This window comes from Trachypithecus francoisi, unplaced genomic scaffold (genome assembly GCF_009764315.1).
Source record: "Trachypithecus francoisi isolate TF-2019V2 unplaced genomic scaffold, Tfra_2.0 Lachesis_group13, whole genome shotgun sequence".
Classification (NCBI taxonomy): Eukaryota; Metazoa; Chordata; class Mammalia; order Primates; family Cercopithecidae; genus Trachypithecus; species Trachypithecus francoisi.
In genome coordinates this window covers 121,206,482-121,223,516 of record NW_022681458.1, presented here as the reverse complement: position 1 = coordinate 121,223,516, position 17,035 = coordinate 121,206,482, and the positions used below count along the sequence as shown (strand labels likewise).

Below are 17,035 nucleotides of genomic sequence, written 5' to 3'. Positions count from 1 at the left end.
AATAAAAGGCGATTGCATTTAAAGTGTACAACATTTGAATTTACTTTTTATCAAAAACCCTAAATTATGGTAAATAGAATCAAAACATTTTAAAAATTTATGTTTTCAATAGAAATTTTCTTTAAAATATTTAAAATTCTCTGCTACAATTGAAAGAGAAAATATAATTATAATTAATGGATATCAAAATCTTAAAATTATTTAAATAAAGCTCAAGTTTTTAATTTAATTTTTTGAAAATTTAAGAAAATCATATTAAATGATTTTACAAAGCAAGGATTATCCACAATTCTGGCATTCTGCATGCATCTAGTTACTAACAGAAAGCACTGGTATCACACTTCATCATGTTCTTCTTCTGGTTTTTGTTTTTTGTTTGTTTGTTTTTGGTTTTTGGGACGAAGTCTCGCTCTGTCGCCTGGCTGGAGTACAGTGCCATGATCTCAGCTCATTATAACCTCTGCCTCCCGGGTTCAAGTGATTCTCCTGCCTCAGCCTCCTGAGTAGCTGAGACTAAAGGAGCCCGCCGCCACAGCCAGCTAATTCTTGTATTTTTAGTAGAGATAGGGTTTCACCATGTTGGCCAGGATGGTCTCGATATCTTGACCTCGTGATCTGCCTGCCTCAGCCTCCCAAAGTGCTGGGATTACAGGCGTGAGCCACAGCACCCAGCCTCATCATATTACTTCTAATGTAGACCTACATATATACTAATTGAAGAGTAAAACGAATTGTTTAATATTGCAATATATTTCTCAACTGCTCATGCAAAATATCAACTCCACTATTGTGAAAGATATGCTAATTATCAGGTGCCTTCAGAATCATGAATTGGAACAGGAAGAGAAGGAAATAGATGCTGAACGTTACTAGGAAACAATATTTTGTTATTAAACATAAGTCATTAAAAATCCATTGTGTTTGTGCTGAGAGGATTTAACAACTGAAACAGTTTGTATTTTCTCTTAGGGAAGAGCTTCCACCATGCAAATTATCCTTACCTTTGGAAGCAGTGTCTGCCTGACATCTGCAGAGGTGAAACTCACAAATTTTCCAGCATTCAGATGCCTTTTGTGTTGAGGACATTAAACAAGAGATACAGGAATGGATTTCCCTGGGGCCTGAGCAGTGCCAGTCATGAGAATGGATGTTTACTCTTGTCATCTACCAGCACCGAGGCCTGGCTCCTGCGTGTTTTTAAGAAGTGTGTGGGGCTGGGCGTGTTGGCTCACACCTGTAATCCCAGCACTTTGGGAGGCTGAGGAGGGTGGATCACATGAGGTTGACAGTTCAAGACCAGCCTGACCAACATGGAGAAACCCCCGTCTCTACTAAAAATACAAAATTAGCCAAACGTGGTGGCACCTGCCTGTAATCCCAGCTACTTGGGAGGCTGAGGCAGGAGGATCACTTGAACCCAGGAGGGAGAGGTTGTAGTGAGTCGAGATCGTGCCATTGCACTCCAGCCTGGGCAACAAGAGAGAAACTCTGTCTTAAAAAAGAAAAAAAAAGAAGTGTGTGTGTGTGTGTGTGTGTGTTCATAATATGCAGAGTCCTCTGAAGCCTGGAGCTGGGGCAGCAGCCCCTCTTGCTGGGTCTAAGGGTGGTATGTACATCCCCCACATGGTAATTGCCCATGATCACAGTGTTAGGCTGTGAGCAGTCATGCTGTCACAGGGGACCTGGCCCCAGGAAACGATTCATTGAAGGAGACACTTGACCCAAGTTGCCCAACGTGCTCTCTCTCTCTCTTCGGAATCTGGAAATGTAATAGAGGGACTAAAAGCCAAATGGAGCTCATGCCAGGGTTCTGGATGAAAGGCAATCAATTTCCACCTCTGAGATCCTCCAAGCTGTCCTGGACAATCTTGGATTCTGTTCTTCTGTGATTTTGAGTTCCTTCAGGCCTCTCAGTATCTTTCTAACAAAGTTTTTTCTTTTGCTGGTTTGGCCTCTAGTACTTGAAATCAGGAGAACTGTAACTAACACATCATGTGAGGAATTATCTGCATGCGCAAACTGTCAGGTGGGGTTGTACATAAGCCAGCCTGTGAAGAAAGCCTCTGTCCGACATCTGTAGAGGTGGCCACGTTATGGGGCCACACTGTGGTCAGTGTCCACACTCTGTTAAGAAGTGGAGTCCACACCCATGTTCTATAAGCAGTAGAGTCTATCTGACTGCAGGAAGCCAGGGCTCAAGCCCAGCCTGAAGTTCGCTTGCCCAAGGTCCTGGCTCCACTACTCACCTGTGGTGTGACCTTGGGCAAGTGAACGTTTCTGAGCCTCAGTTTCTCCCTCTGAAAAATGACACCATGCCTCACAGGGGTTAAGTATCTGGGAACTGCCAACCTATAGAGCATCTTTGCGTGAATTAGAAAAAGTTGCTCCTCTGGGCACAGGGCTTGGGAAGTGGACTGCAGGCTGTGCTCGAGCCCTGGCCCGCAGCCCCAGCTCAGCTGTGTGCTGGGGTGCGGTGCCTGCCCTGCAGTGATGACACCTGCTTTGCAGGCCATCTGGGAGGTAAAGTGCACAGAGCCCCTGTGAGCAATCACTGTGCTTCTGTCTTCCTGTCCTTTCCAGAGTCTCAGGCTAACCACAAATGACACAGAAAACCAACTCGCAAGCTGTGGATTTTAGGACAAAATTAGTGAAACGATTATGGAGGGGAGTGCTGTGTGAAGGGCCCTCACAGCTGGCCTGGGCTCCACACCACACTGAGTCATCACCTGTCTTCTTGATTCCTTCAGTCCTTAGTTCATCATCCATCTCCGGTCAGCTTCAGGGAACACCTGTGTCTAGGCTCGTTCTGCTGGCTGGAGGGAAACCCAGATGTGAAGCCTGATCCCGGCCCTCCTGAGAAGGGGACGCTGGAGGGGAAGGCAAGACCATTCATCAACACCATAATAGTCTGTTTGGGCGTGTGTGCACCCCTCGAGGGCAGGGAGTCTCCACTACTCTCTCCCAGTATGTCCTCACCCCAACCCATGATACCAGCGGGATGGAGCCATTGATGCCATTTTATAGCTGAGAAAATGAAGTCAGGAGACTTCGGCATTCACCTAGGACTGCGGTGAATGCCTGCTTCATAACAATACTCTCTGAAGCTGGGCCTGGAACTTGGTTTTGGTGAGCCCTGGGCTCCCTCCGTGCACCCATCATCTCCAAGAGAGAAGTTCCTGCTCTAGTCAGATGGCAAAGCCCACCAGTAGGCTACCTGTGCTGGTAGGCAGAGTCCTGAGCATGCAAACCACCCGCTATGAACAGGCCGCCTCCTTTGCTGTTGTCTGTCCCTCTTGGCACAGGAAGAGGGCCCAGGTTTAGTCTCAGACTTTGTTTTGTTCCTCTGCATGCTAAGTGTGTGGGTTTGGGCATGGCTGGCCAGAGAGATTTGGATTCATGCTTGTGGGGAGATAGGAAGCCTCCCCATTCCGGAGGACCAAAGTGCCTTCTCTGTCCCAGCATTCCTGGAGCTCTGCACCAGGCAATACTGGATGAGAGGCCAGCTTTTAGTGAAGTGGTTCTTAGTTTCCTACTTGGTATGTCACAGGTGGGGGTTCTTTGGGAAGCAGCTGAGATAGAGATTTGCATCGGAGGTGTGTCCCCAGCCTTTGTACCTCAGTGCCATCAATCAGTCATCGATGGGTCCCACGGAGGAAAGGACGTGCTCTTGGGCAAGGGGGCTCTCTTCTGCCTGCAGGAAGAGGAGGGCAGGGGGCACTGGAGACATCTTAGCAGCTGGGGAAATAAGTCCTCCATTCCTGAAGTGAGGTCCTGTGGCCACCTTACTATTGGTCTTCTTCCTACACATCTGCCTAGGAGCCCGGAGGAGAGGCAGCAATTCGCAGAGCAGGAATCTTGCCTTGCTGGGTCCTCTGGCTAAATGCAGCACATGCTCTCAGAACCTCCCGCTAACTCTAGAGGGCGGAGGAGTGAGCACTCTAGGCCTTGGGCTGCGTGGAGCATGGGGATTTCAGGAAGGCCTGGATGCTGGGATGAATTTGGAAGAGGAGATTGACCTGTGAGGTGGGCTAGGATGAGCGTAGGGAGGGGATGTCCAGGGTCCTCCATCAGTCAGAAAGCCCTACCTGAGCAGGACAGGCCTGCTGAATGGGCGCGGGGCACCTTTCTGTCCTCCCTCTCCTCTCAGGGAGACCCAGGTTGCCGTTGAAGGGATGGGGACAGGCAATAGGGTCACAGCTCTGGGGTGGCAGTGGGGAGAACCAGGAGGGGCCAGATGCAGAGGAATGGCCCAGCTATATCTGGGTGAGCTGGCCAGGCTGCAGCGGACCTTGGAGAGGCGTGGAGGGGCTGACCGCGGTGAGTGGGGCCAGCCTGTCTGAATTAGCACAGCCGGTTTCCTCTAGCACAGGTTTTTCCACAGCGGAAGAAGATTCAGGATGGCGGGGAGCGGCTGATTGCCTTTGGGGTCCCTCCGTGACTCAGAGCGTTTTCCAGCTCGTTGAACTGGGGCCATGCTGTGTGAAGTTTCCTCCTGACGCTCTGGCGGATGCATACCGAATAGGGAATTCAATCCATATGCTGATGACTCCTCTACCCTGAACTCATCCGCATGCGCTCCTTAAGAGCCCTTTGATGTCCTGCAGGACGCACAGCCTTTTTATGAGATGTTTTATGCTCTCTGCCTGCACTCCCCACCCACCACTCGCTGGTTATGTTTGAGGAACGGAGATTGTGTTTCTAGGAGTCTAAATAGACTCAGACCTTGAGAGACTCAAGTTCTAAATTTGAAGCTCGTGGGCTTCCCTTGGACTCAAGCCCTGGCAGCCCTTTCTCTTCCAGCCCGGGGCCTGGCGGCACAATTCCAGAGGCCTGGCTTTGCATGCACGGATGGCAGGCGGGGTATGGCGGAGCTGGGGAAATCAGGGGCAAAGCTCTGGGCCTTTCGCCTCACCTCCAGGGTGGTGCTAGCCCTGGGCACAGGCAGAATGAGGGCGGTGAAGGAAGGGACTGGCCCCTGCCCTCCCCGCCCCAGTCTCTCTGCCATCATCCACATCACCCATGCCGTTCATTCCATTGGGCTAACGCATTTTCTCCCTCCGTCTCCAATAGCATTGCAAATATGTATGATCTGCTCAACCCTGAACATTTATTACGGGCTCCTTTTTCAGCTGGGAGATGATCTTGGGCAATGGGACACAGGACAGCAAGTTTCCATGAGAGGACAGGAGTCCCTGCTAAGAAGGGCATTGGAGAGGGTAAGGATAACATTGGAGGCTGAAAGCCAGTTCCAGGACCCCTAGCTGGCCCTGGGATTTTGGGGGTCTGGACTGGGCCTGGGAATGGGAGTGGGGGTGGGGGTGAGAGTGGGACCAACTCAGATTGCAAAAGATAGCGCCTCCAAACTACAGCGGCCATGCTCAGGAGACAAGTCTCCCAAATGAAGTACGTGTGTGTGTGCACGCACAAGTGTGCTGGAGTAGAGGGCATTTTCCTGAACTTTGAGTATGGACTGAAGTCACTTTTAGTAGCCTATTAGCGCTTTGACCCTGGGGAGGATGGTAGCTGTTAAATGCTGGGGCCCAGGTGGCGGCAAGAATCTGCTTTGAAGAGGGAGCAGGGAAGGTTCCCAGAGAAGACAGAGTTTTGGTCTCAAGTTTGGAGATGGAGGGGTTCTCTGGGGATACAGGGGTGAAGAACAAGAACGGGAAGGAAAAGGAGACACAGAGATGTGTAGTAGGTGTTTGGGGGTGGCTTATGCAGTGGAGAAGGTGTTCCGTCCTTCAGCTAAGAGAACTGTGTGTCCTGGTGCCACAGAGGCAGGTCACACCTGTTGCACAGAAGACTGAGAACTGGAGTTACTTTAGCTAATTTCTGCCTGGTTATCGTCCTCAGCTGGCAAAGGTACCCTGCTCTGTGTCCCCGGGACACACCCTGTTGGGAATGTTGGTAATCCTGTGACCCAATGCGTCTCCAGCTCCCCACTGCCACCCCACCTGGAGATGGGGACAGGGGCAGAGAGTTTTGTCCTTTTCCTTACACGGTAGATGAAGCAATAGAGGATTGGAAAGCGGATATGCCTTGCCTAGGGTCTGTCCCAGATCCACATCTCCCAGGGCTCGTCGCTGCCGCATCTTCCCTGGGCTCTTGCTGGCTCTGTTTCTCTGGGGTGAGGGCGGCGAGCGGGGACATCTGATAGGTCTGCATGCGGAGCCCTCCTATGAAGGCCAGCTCGATGGCTCCTGTCCTTAGGGGCCCACTGTCAGGTGGGGACAGACACGGAAACAGATACAGGTAACGTGGTGTGATAGATGCAAGAAGGGAGGCGAACCCACACGGGGTCCCTGAACCCAGGCTGGGGGAAGAATATGGGAAGGTAGTCTGAGGAGGCTTCCTGCAGGAGGTGAGGCCTGAGTTAAAAGAGAAAGGGGAGCAGGAAGAAAAGGAGAGGGGTGCCAGAGAGAGGTTACAGGTGTTAGGAAAGTGAAGTGCAAGGTGGGGCTTAGTGCAGGGAGTGGACTGTTGTGAACAGGGAAGCTGGGGGGATAGATCAGCTTCTTCCCTGGGAAAGAGGGGCCTTCTGAGCCCTGCCGGAGTGTCTGCACTTTGTCTTACAGGCCTTAGAGACAGACAAATGTGCATCCAGAGTGGTCTTACCTCCTGGGGAAATGCAGGCTGGGAAGGGGAAGGGCTAAGGCAAGACACCAGTGAAGAGGCTGCTAAAGGGATCCTGGAGAGGAGAGGGTGCAGGGGAACAGAGAGAAGGGACACGTTCAGGAGCTACGCCCAGGTGTAATCGGCAGCCACTCCGAATGTGAAGATTGTTGGTGGGGGAAGCGGGGTTCCAGGATGGGCCCGGATGGAGATCCAGGTGAAGGGGGCTGGTAGCCCAGCATGGCTGCTTTTGTGCACTTAGGGCTGGAGTGCGGGAGAGGCCCCTCGGGAGCCGGTTTTCTGGTGTGGTCCAGAAGAGCTGAAGAGCTCAGAGAGGGCCGTGTCCTCATAGAAGGCTCAGGATGGGGTTGGGGTGAGCTTTGGATGAGCTTTCAAGCCTTTAAGAGGGGACTTGAAATTGAGGGAAGACCAAAGCCCTTGAGAGACACCGCATCTCCCCTGCTCCCCTCCCAGCCTAGCTGTGAGCATGACACGGCTGACTGAACCTTTGCAGAAAGAAAGGGAGAGGAAGGGGAGGAGAGAAGGGAGGCTTCAGCAATTATTTCTGCTCCTCCCACAAAAGCAAGAGCTAGAAGGTGTCCTAGTACATACATCTCCTCTCAGCAGGCCCATGGGAGGGCCGCGGTGTCTGAGAGCCACACCCTCTACTTGCCAAGCACCTTGGGGGCTACCTCCTGCCCCTTGGAGGGAGGGATCTAGGACAGGCAGACTCCTGGTTGCAGCTGCTACAACAGCCCATTGAAGCCTCAATTTCTAGTTTCAAGGTGGAACCAGAAGCAGGTTCTGTCCATTTCGAATGATAAGCCCTTTCCAGAGTCAAAGGCTTAGAGGGGAGTGAAGCCAGGACAGCTTCAGCACAGCTTCCCAGGCATGTGGACCTGTGGGTCAGGAGGGAAAGCAAGTGGCTTCTGAGCAAGGAAGCCAAGGGCCGCCTTCCTCATCCACCCAGATGCGGCCAGCACATGCCTATGGCAGAACTGAGGCCGGCTCAGCCCCGCCAGGAACTGTGGTGCCCCAAGCAACTGGGCACCAAGGATGCCTGGAAATGAGCTTGCCTTCTGTGGTCAAGGGAAACATACATCCTTCAGGAGGGCTCAGCAGACACACAGCTGCCACTGGGCCAGGCGGGGTGACTCGTGGCTCTGGCTGTTTCAGACAGTTAGGCAATGTGCCCTTTCTATTCATGGGGCCAGCTGGGTGGAGTCCTGCCTCACTTTTGATGAAAAGGTTTGGGCAGCTCTGCCAGGCACAAGTGACTCTGTGTCCCCACCAATCCTCTACAGTTATATTGCTAAAGACCAGTCACAATATTGCACCATACCAAACACGGCATTGGGAACTAAGTTCAAAGCACCACGTCACAACCAACACGTGTCCTCCAGCTTTTCAGATGAAGCTTCAACCAATTATAGGATAGCTGGATGCCTCCAGAAAGGGTCTCAGGACGTCTGGGCATTCATGGAAGGCCCCCTTCCATTTCGAGGCCTGCTCACCTCTCAAGGAGCATCACGAATGGTCCAGTGGAACAGCCTAGGGATCTCGGAGGATTCTAATCTCACAGCTATGACTCTTCCAAAGTGGAAGGAGTCACTCAGCTCTCTCATCTGTCAAATGAGTAAATATCTCTGGGTCCACTGCCTTCCAGGGCTGTGAAGAGAGTCAGTTGAGCTCATAGATGAGAAAACTAACTTGAGTTAAAAAGATCTTTCCACAACTCCTCTGCCTGAGCTGGCCCTGAAATCTCTGAAGGCACAGTGTTCATTTCCCATCCGGGGCCAGTTCTGTGGCCCTCCTGGGCTCCTCTTAAAAAGCAAATGACAGTGCAACCAGGGGTTGGAAGGAACAGCCCCACTTCAGCCCAGGTAAGCAGGGTATATATTCCTCCGCACCCCACCTTCCACCAAGGGTCATTCGACTTTCCAGCAGCAGCAGCTAATGACGTGAGGAGACACAACCCTGGTGGGGTCTCGCTCATGTGGCCTCGCTCATAGTTGGGGGGAGGGCCTCATAAGTCTCAGGAAAGCCTCTGGGCTGTAAAACAATGAGACGATTCCTTGGCAGGAAGTGGATGCTGTCCCGGAGGGTGCAGACTTCTCCTTCATTGACCATCCCGTGAAGATCCTGTGGAGCTGGGCTTTTCTAGAGAGGCATTTGAGCTGAGGCCCACCCCATCGGGCTGTATTTATTCTTTCCTGCAGAGCCTCATCTGATAGATGTCACAGAGCCCACACTGAGGAGCAGGCATCACTCCGTGCTGGGCGGCATTAACCCAGAAGGGCTCCTGGGGCCCAGCCTGTCTGACTCCAGATTCACATAGCTTCTTGGCCCTCATCTTTGCAGCCCTGGCCCCAGCCAGGGTCCCCTCCCCCAGGAACAGTGCTTCTCAGGTGTGTGTTGCTGTGTAACCCTGAGGACCTAGACAAGGGCTGGCCTTCCAGCCTTCTTTGTACCCTGTGTGGTCGGGTCCCATAGGCCCTGGGACACTGTGGTTCTGAAGGCCCCAACCTATGTTGCCCTGGAGGCTTCTCCAACAGCCCCCACTCAGCCTTCCTCCCTGGTAAGACTTGGCTTTGCTGTTGTCCACACTCACTCCATGACTCAAGGGTAAATCCTAATTACTATAAGCCAAACACGGCTCTTTGTCAGTGATTGGTCTAGAGGTAGGCCTGTGACACAGTTCTGGCCAATAAGATGTGAGGGAAAGCATGCTTTGGGAAAGGCTTCTCACTGATAAAAAAGACACATCAGGGAGAGGTGCTCTCTCTCTCCCTCAGTAGTGTCATCTGTATGTGATGCTTGGAACACTGGCAGCCATACCGAGACCATGAGGGGTGTGAGTCTGAGGACAAAGCTAACATACTGAGTGGGGGACAGACTTGAAACATGGAAGGAGCCTGGGCCCGCCATGATATCACTGAATTACTAAATTAATCAACCCTGGTGCTGTGCTTCCTCAAGAGTTATTGTGTGACATTTTCTTTCTTTTTTTTTTTTTTGAGACGGAGTCTCGCTCTGTGGCCCAGGCTGGAGTGCAGTGGCCGGATCTCAGCTCACTGCAAGCTCCGCCTCCCGGGTTTACGCCATTCTCCTGCCTCAGCCTCCGGGTAGCTGGGACTACAGGCGCCCGCCACTGCACCCAGCTAGTTTTTTGTATTTTTTTAGTAGAGACGGGGTTTCACTGTGTTAGCCAGGATGGTCTCGATCTCCTGACCTCGCGATCCGCCCGTCTCAGCCTCCCAAAGTGCTGGGATTACAGGCATGAGCCACCGCACCCGGCCCCGTGTGACATTTTCCTTGGTGCCAGTGGGGTTGAGTTTTCTGCTCCCTGCAGTGGAAGCCTCCACACTGCCTCAATCCCTGTCTCCACCTGCTGGCAGCCCCTTTCCTCCTCTTTAGGAGCCACAGAGATCAGTCAGGTAGCCTCATACTCCATTAAAAACAACAATAACAATCTCAGCTAAGGTCACCAAAGTGCTGTGGTTACATTGCGTGGAATTGCCCCAAAGATGTGTGGTTTGATGATTTGGATGCTGGTAGCATGAAACCCCTGCACCCCCAAAGCCCTTCTCCAGAGGGAAAGAGGGTCTCAGGACCCTCCCACTCCGTGTCCACTCCACTGTTTTCCATCCCCAGCCAGGACCGAGAGCTGGGGGATCCTCACGCTCATCCTCACCTGGGTGTTGGGATCATCCCTCTGTAGTTGGCGCCACTGTGAGCCTCCCTGCTCCACAGGCTTCCATCTGCCAAGGGGTATTGCAGCTGTTGCTCACACCCCTCACCCCCAGGGACCAGGGCTTTTCTATCTCTGCCACAGCAAGCCAGTGGGCCTGTCTCCCCACCATGCAGCCAGAGGTTGGATTCACCCAGGATCTCCTCCAACTAGGGAACAAGCAAGGTTTCTGGGAGCACCAGGGCTCGCTGTCTCAGGAAAGCCTCAGAGTGCCGCAGGTGCAGAGGCAGCCTTCTGTGGCTCTAGCTCCCAGGAGCTTCCTCAGGGGTGGGACTGCTAGTGGGGGCAGCTTAGAAGCAAGGAAGAAAGCTGTGGTCAGGGCTGAGGTTCTGATGGGGAAAAGCCAGCAATAGGGGTGACCCCTGCACTGGAAGCTCCTTGGGGTTGGGAACCTCATCCTTCTCTCTAAGCTGCCCCATATCTGATATGGCTTGGGATGGGTGTTCCATGGGTATAATCATTCCTTCATTCAACATGCTGGACATAGGGCTGCAGTTGTGATCTCTCGCATCCAGAGCCGGGGCCCCTTCACACACACACCCTGCTTCCCTCTCCCACCTGCCTCTGCCCCTGGAGGACCTGTGCCCACCTCACTCCTGAGTGTGCCCCTCCACATGGCCCCTCCTGATGGGGGAAAGATGGCAGACCCCAGGCCTGGGACAGTGCCTGTTCCCTCCAGGTGAGCCATGACCAAGGGGACCTGACCTGGGACCTCCCCTGCTCCCCCTCTATGCCTCAGCACCTGCCAGCCTATCTTTGCTTGCCAGTGTCCCTGACATCCTGAGCCCCCCTGGGTTCCCTGACCTTGGGCACCTGGCCTGGCTCCCTTTACTCACAAGGTTCCCTGGCTCAGGTTCCCCAAGACTGGACTGACCTGCTTGTCTTTGCTGCGGGCTCCACGAGAACGGTTCAAGATGAGCATATGATGCTTCGCTGGACACTTCTTAAGAAAACAAACAATAAAGAAATGAAAGGGATGCAGGGGAGAGGGCAGGGGCCCTGGCTGAGACCCCGGATCTTAGGCCAGGGCACACTTGGACACCTTCCCCGACCCTTTGAGCTCTGCCCAGGGGTGGGGCCATGACGCCTCAAGGCAGAGTGGCGGGAAGGACTAGCTGAGCTGTGCTGGAGGCATGGTGAAGGGCTTGGTGCAGCTGCCTGTCTGTTTGCAGGGCTGTTGCTATGAGGTGGACCACACGGTCGGAAGAGAGGGCTGTGGATGGAAGCCAGCATGGGCATTTAGCTCTGTGATTGCAGGCAAGCCAGGGAGCCACTCTGAGCCTCAGTTTTGCCACCTGTAAAATCTGAATAACAGCAACTCTCTGATGGGATAGCGGACAAAAGTGAGCTAAGCCCTGGGTAACCTGCCTGTGCTGGGTCTGACACTTGGTGGCGCATCTCCCTGCTTCCCTCTTCTCCTCCTTCCTGAGCTTGAATTCAATGCATTACCCACCCCCACTAAAGTTCCCAAAGAGAAGCATAGCACTTTTCTGCATCCTCCTGCTCTGTGCCCTGGCTGTCCCTCAGGGATCAGCTCAGGCATCCGTCCTGGGGCCAGCCCTGCCACACCCTCCATCTCTTGATTTGGCTCTGGGCTCTTCACCCTGGGCCAGCTCTGCATGCCTGCCGGACTGCCTCAAGGTGTTGGTGACAACTCTATTTGGCCGAAGCGCTGTCACAGTCTCCCACATAAGGGGAACCATGTAGGCTGGCGCCCAGCCTCCTCTGGTGCAGCCTGCTCCTGTCTGGGTGGGGTGTACTTGCTACCCCTCTGCACGGCTCATGTGGTGGCCGGGGACCAACCTTTGCCAGAGATTGGGAGGGAAACATGCACTCCTGGCCTCCTTCTAACACAGGGCTCACAGCCTCAGTTCTGGTGGGTGGTAGGGAGGAAAGAGAGGTCTGCAGCGGGTGGGTCCTGGGGAAGGTGTGACCTGGTGCTAGAGGATGAGGGTAGACATGGCCTTTGGAGCATGAGGGTGCCTCTGTCCTCAGGCCCTGCTTGCTAGGGTCACTGTGGGTAGGGTCGTCTGCTACTCATAGCTAAAAACTCTCCTGGCAGGCTTCACAAGGGACAGCCTGACCCCATTCCCTCCCTCCTGCCCTGGAATGGCAGCTGTATCCTCACTGCCCTGGTGGCACCTGATGCCCCTTGTAGTGTTGAGTTGAGTGAGGGGGCAGATTCTGTGTTCTGATGGCACCAGACCCAGGCAGCAGAGCTGGGTCCCCTCCAGGCTCCACCTCTCCTGGCCATGTGGCCATGGGCAGGTCACTGAACCTCACACCATCTTCCCTGATTCCAGAGAGCATGGTCTGTGACACAGATGTGTGAGTGTGGCAGATCATCAAGTGACGTGTGCCAGAAGCAAGTGACGGGCCTGCCTCCTGCCCTGGCTCGGTGGCTGCATCCCTTTCAGGCGCCACAAGCAGCCTCTGCCCGCCTAGAGAGCTGACAGGACCAGGCAGCACCCAGGGTCTTAGGAACAGAAACTCTGGTGATCAATGGCTGTCATAGGTCAGCTAGGGTCCCCCACCCGCAGACAGGTTCATCACCAGGCACAGGAAGCGCAGCAGGGAGAATCCAGAAGATGCTGTATGTTTAGTAAACAGTGGGGTGGAGGTCGCTGAGCTCAGAGGGACAGACCCAACGGCATTTTCAGCCTTGCCCTGTTTCATTCATCCCAGATGCCCTTGATGCTGTTATCCCTCTTTTATCTGTTCCTTCTAGCTTATTAAAGATCTTCTTGTCCCTAGAATTCAGAGGTCCCATCTCTCCAGCTTCTCTTCCCCATCCCTCAGCCTCTTTCCTGGGGGTCTCATACCCTGACTATTCCTTGATGCTATTTATTGTTCCCTGGTCCTGTCACCGGCCCCATCTGTCCCGGCTTCCTCTCCCCTCCCTTCCATTTCCCTGTCATCCTGTCTCCTTCCTTTCCTTCTCCTTTTCTCACCTCCTCTCCCCCCACCCCCTTCCACCTCACTCTCTGCACTCTCCCTGCTGAGCTCATACCTGCTGGATGTGTGTGTGTGTGTGTGTATGTGTGTGTATGTGTGTGTGTGCAGGTGCAGCTGGGTGAATTGACCTGAGGAGGAGGTGGGGTGGCGGGCAGGGGTGCACTTCAGAGGAATTGAACTTGCTGCCATTTGGAGATGGATTGGAGGGGCCAGGCTGAGGGGAGTGGTCCAGGTTGCAGCTGATTTCAGCATCCAGGAGAGAAAGCGAGCAGTCAGGGGATGGATGTGAGAAAGTGTCTTCTGCAACTGTGCAGGGTTAGAACCCACGTCCTCAGTGGCACACAGGCAGGTGATAGGGAGAGGGGCAGGCAATAGCCAAGCATGGCCCCTGGGGTCTGCAGAGGAGGAGCAGAAGACTGGGGAGAGGGAAAGAACTCACTTCAGGACATGCTGGAGTAAGGCTCGGATGGGGTGCCTGGAGGTGCAGGAATTGGGGGTCACTGGAGGCCAGGACAGGGCTTGAACTGGAGTTAACCTGAGTCACTCTCAAATGCACACAGAGGGCCTACTGCCTGCCAGGCACTGTGCTGGCTATACCGGCTACACCGCTGCACATGGGGGTAGTTAAGACCACAGGAATGAGAGTGAGGGGTGGCCCCTGGGCACCCACATCAAAAGGCTGATAAGGAAGATGTAGCTATGTGTGTGTGCGTGCATCCAAGCGTGCGTGCACACACACACACTGCACCAAAGTCCTTCATCTAAACCTTCCAGTCAGATTCAGAATAAAGTGGCACCCTCCCCCGTGGCCTCCAAGGCCTGTCTGTGATCTGGCCCACACTCCTGCTCACCTTGAGCTGCCGGCTGCCTTGCTGTTCTAGTCCCCTCCCAGGTCCCAGCCCTGCTGTCCCTCTGTCCGCAGCACTGTTACCCTGGCAGTGGTGGGGCTCGCTCCCCCACCCTATTAGCATATCTGACTTAGATTGTCTTCTCCGAGGGGCCTTTCCTGACCTCATCATTGTGAATATGGCCCTGTGTGATGCCCTCCCTCCCCAGACTCTTGTGTTTTCCCCACACTACCTGAAATTGTGCTAACGACAGATGTTAGTCCATTGTGCACTGCCATAAAGGAATATCTGAGACTGGGTAATTTATAAAGAAAAGAGGCTTATTTGGTTCACAGTTCTGCAGGCTGTACCAGCATGACACCAGCATCTGCTCAGCTTTTGGTGAGGCCTCAGGAAGCTTTTACTCATAGTAGAAGGCAAAGGGGTAACAGGTGTGTCACATGGCAAGAGAGCGGGGGAAGTGCCAGGCTCTCTCTCTCGCTTTTTTTTTTTTTTTTTTTGAGACAGAGTCTTGTTCTGTCGCCCAGGCTGGAGTGCAGTGGCCCAATCTCGGCTCACTGCAAGCTCCGCCTCCCAGGTTCATGCCATTCTCTTGCCTCAGCTTCCTGAGTAGCTGGGACTACAGGTGCCCGCCACCACGCCTAGTTAATTTTTTGTATAGTTAGTAGAGACAGGATTTCACAGTGTGAGCCAGGATGGTCTCGATCTCCTGACCTCGTGACCCACCCACCTCAGCCTCCCAAAGTGCTGGGATTACAGGTGTGAGCCACGGCGTCCGGCCTCAGGCTCTTTTAAACAATCAGCTCTGGCATCTCACTACCACTCACGGCCAAGGGGCGGGGCTGACCCATTCATGAGGGACCCACCCCCATGACTCCACACCTCCCGCTACGCCCACTTCCAACAAGGGGGTGTCACATTTCAACATGAGATTAGGAGGGACACACATCCAAGACACGGCACCGTGTGTTTGTTTGTTTGCTCTCGGTCTCCTCCATTGAACACATCTTTCCCAGGACAGGGGCATGATCTAGTCAAAGCAGGATCACCAGAGTCTGGTGCCTAACAAAGGCTCAAAACATGCTTGTAGAGTGACTGAATGAGGGACCAAGGGATGGGGAGGGTAGGACATGTCGGGGCATCTGTGGATCCCAAGGCAGGACTGGGTTTCACAAGGAAGGGAGTGTCATCCTGCCAAATTCATTTCAGATGGAAGAAGACTGTAAAAGGAAAAACAAAGCTGTAACACCACAATGTCAAAAGAGAGGAGCACATTTTCATGATCTTGGAGGAGGGAAACCTTCCTAAGCAAGACACGAAATCCAGAAGCTATAAAACAAAAGCTTGACAGATTTGACTACATAAAAATAAAAAGCTTCTGGCAGGACATAGTGGCTCTTACCCATAATTCCAGCACTTTGGGAGGCCGAGGCAGGCGGATCACTTGAGTTCAGAAGTTTGAGACCAGCCTGGGCAATATGGCGAAACTCTGTCTCTACCAAAAATACAAAAAAAAAAAAAATCAGCCGGGCGGGGTGTGTGTGCCTGTGATCTCAGCTACTTGGGAGGCTGAGATGGGATAATCACCTGAGCCCAGGAGGCGGAAGCTGCAGTGAGCCAAGATCGCGCCACTGCACTCCAGCCTAGGTAACAGAGTAAGATCCCATCTCAAAAAAATAAAATACTTGTAATCCTAGCACTTTGGGAGGGCAGAGATGGGTGGATCGCCTGAGGTCGGGAGCTCAAGACCAGCCTGACCAACATGGAGAAACCCCGTCTCTACTAAAAATACAAAATTAGCTGGTGTGGTGGTGCATGCCTGTCATCCCAGATACTCAGGAGGCTGAGGCAGGAGAATCACTTGAACCCAGGAGGCGGAGGTTGCGGTGAGCCGAGATCCCACCATTGCACTCCAGCCTGGGCAACAAGAATGAAACTCGGTTTCAAAAGAATAAATAAATAAAATAAAATAAAATAAATAAAAAGCTTCCGCAAGGCCAAATACACGATAAACAAAGTTAAAAGATATCTGATGGACCGGGAGAATAGACTGAAAGCATGTACCACAGACAACAGGTTAATATCATAACATATAATGGGCTTCTATAAGTCAGTCAGTAGAAACTCACATAACCCAGTAGAAAAAAACGGGTAAAGGAAAGAAATGGGCAGTTCGTAGGGTAAGACATTCTCACAGCCAGCGAATGGCTGAAGAGACGCTTCACCTCCTCAGTCACCTGGGAAATCAAAATAAAACAGCAAGAATACATTGGGGCAAAATTTAAAGGAATAGTAGTGTTGCACTGGCAAGGATGTGGGGCTCCCAGGATCTCCTATACTAAGACAGAGTGTGGTCCCCATGGAGGGTGTGAGGCAGCTGGGTCACTTCATGATATTCAAAAATGCACACTCCTTGGGACCCCGAAATTTCGCTTTCAGTGCCTCAGGGTTTGTACGAGCCAAGGAAGGAAGTGGCGCCACCTAATTGCTTGTCAGCAGGGAGGACGTTGCACAACAGAAAACTATGCAGCCAACACAAAGCCTGCCCCGCTGGCATTGAGAAATGCCCCCAACTCAGCCAGTGAAAATAACATCAAGATGCATGACAGCACGGGCAGCACGGGCTGGTTTGTGATTTTTATAATCCTGCGTGCGCAGTCACACGGACGTAGACACGCCTGTAATCCCTGCATATGTAACTGCGGGCAGTCATCGATATTTCTGGAGTGAAATGTACAACTGTCAACGGTAGGTAGCTCTGAGGAGTGGAATGGAACTGGAGGAGTGATCTCCGTCTTTATTGTTTCACTATTGCAGAATTTAAGCAACTAAAATGTATTCCTATTATAACATTTTAATAATGAAAAAA

The 17,035-nt window shown here is 52.8% G+C and overlaps 1 long non-coding RNA gene across 1 annotated transcript; it reads left to right on the top strand.

The window, feature by feature from the left end:
- The first annotated feature begins 607 nt into the window (after positions 1 to 607).
- Positions 608 to 9,542, top strand: LOC117095429. The gene is made up of 4 exons (XR_004441981.1): positions 608 to 1,035; positions 5,130 to 5,216; positions 8,279 to 8,495; positions 8,695 to 9,542. It is a non-coding gene; the product is annotated as an uncharacterized LOC117095429 (long non-coding RNA).
- Positions 9,543 to 17,035: the final 7,493 nt, after the last annotated feature.